The sequence below is a fragment of the Protobothrops mucrosquamatus genome, unplaced genomic scaffold (genome assembly GCF_001527695.2).
Source record: "Protobothrops mucrosquamatus isolate PMUCROS unplaced genomic scaffold, P.Mucros_1.0 scaffold357, whole genome shotgun sequence".
Classification (NCBI taxonomy): domain Eukaryota; kingdom Metazoa; phylum Chordata; class Lepidosauria; order Squamata; family Viperidae; genus Protobothrops; species Protobothrops mucrosquamatus.
The window spans coordinates 439928-442112 of record NW_015386692.1 but is presented as its reverse complement, the minus strand read 5'-3'; positions in this window follow the sequence as shown (position 1 = coordinate 442112).

Below are 2185 nucleotides of genomic sequence, written 5' to 3'. Positions count from 1 at the left end.
ACACTCAAAGAAAGATGTCTTACAAGGAAGCTATTGAGAATTGACATTCTGGTGGTATAAATCAGTAAGCTAGCTAAGAGACAAAGCCAAAACACTTGTCTTCCCCATCTACAGCCCATTTTACTTCATAGCCAGCAAATATGAAAAAAAACAAAACCACAATTTTAACATCTAAACCAGTGTTTTTCATCCTTGGCAACTTTAAGATATGTAGATTTCAGCTCCCAGAATTCCCCAGCATCCTGACAGAATTTGCATCGCACGCCTGGGTCGGGCTGGGCTGGGCTGGGCTTTGTCTATGAAAATTTTAAAAAGCCAACAGCAGTTGCAGAGTCATGGCATGCTAGAAAGCTTCTTTGCAAAAAAGCTCCTGGGCCGGGCCAGGTTAGCCTGGCCTTGAACTGTCCAAAAAAAGAAAAAAAAGACAAAAGCAGCTCCAGAGAAGTACCTGAAGTCTAGTGCAAATGCACAATCTTATGTACCTTACTGAGACTCGGAACTAGGAGGGGTTGAGCCTAGAATGCCTTGGATATGAGTAGGTACTCGCTCAAAGAGCTGCAGTACTCAGTTAATGATGGCAACCCACCCAGCACTGTGGTCACATGACATCTTGCTTTACGACTGCATCAGTTAGCAATAGAAATTCTGCTCCCATTGTGGTCATTAGTCAAGGACTGCCTATACCAGGGGTCTTCAAACTTGGCCCTTTTAAGACTTGTGGACTTCAATTCCCAGAATTCCTCAGCCAGCGTGCCTGGCTGAGGAATTCTGGGAATTGAAGTCCACAAGTCTTAAATGTTGCCAAGTTTGAAGACCCCTGGCCTATATGTATGTTGTTGCAGCGGTTTGTAGCTAAGATTTGTAACAGCTCAGTTTGATGCAAAAGCATTTCTTATGTGGTACAAATGCGAGCTTATTATATTTATATTAGGTGCATTTTAAGCGGGAAGTTAAAGAGTGGTCATTTGGTTTTGGTAACCAATAGCACTGCAGTTGCAGCTTTGGGGTGGGGTAGGGTGACTTAGTTAGCCCTCCTGGGTAAACAAGGTGGGAAACATAACTAGAGGAGCTAAATCTATTTTATCGTAAGGCCACATTAACAAAATCTTGCAAGTGTGAAGGTGCAACCTTCCCACTGCCATTTTTAACTGCCTGATCAATGAGGGTGGGTCCTTCCTAAGTTTCTCTCTCTAACTGTTGATTGACTGTGAATTCCTCTCTCTTGTCTGATTTTCCATTACTGGCATGCATATATGGGCATAAACGCACACACCCACACACAGTGTGTGTATGTGTGTGTGTGTGTATCTCACTGCTTGATTGTTGCTGTTTATAAAAATAAAAAATAGCATCCCTTAGCAACATTCCCCAAATGAATCTGGTAACACCATGGTATTGAAAACCACAATTATCATAAAAGTCCCTTGTAAGGAAAAAAATGGATAGATTGAAGCCATGTGGTAAACATTTATATCCTCCCCATAACAAATTTCTCCAAGCAGCTTACCGTAAATAAGAGCACAATAAAGTAAAACCATATAAAGGAGAATGTCATAAATGCAGTGGTACAACTTGAGATGTGTCATGCAACACTGTTGCAATTTGACCTGGGGATGAACATAGCAGAATTCTAGAGAACATAGTGTGACTTGCATGGAGGATTCTTGGCCATGTTAATTTTTATGAAATGATGTTCTAGTCACAGCTGTGTTGAAGCGTTATTTTTAATGTAAGGATCAAACAGCTGTGATTGTGACACAGTGGAAAACAGTTCAAGCTGAAATGCCAATCATCGTGATACAATTAGGGCAAAGGGAAAATAGCAACATATGAAACTAGAACGCTGATCTTGGTTAAACACAATCCTATATGTATTGTTTACTTGAATTTAAATTTAAATAACTTTAATTAATATATTTAAATTAGGAACATAATATCTGGGTTTTACTGAGTCAAACCATTGGTATAATTCCTACTTACTTGATAGCTGTATTGATATAACACCTATGGTAGACTTAACCATGGGGTTTCCAGGGGAAAAAAATGGCTGACTGAAAATAGCTCGGCAAAAAGTGGAGTTGACAACCACAGCAGAATTAAGAGTCAGTGAATATGCCCACTCTTTGTAATTCCTCTTCAGACAAAGAAAGAACTTTGAGATCACCCTCAACGTGCTCCAGACAGT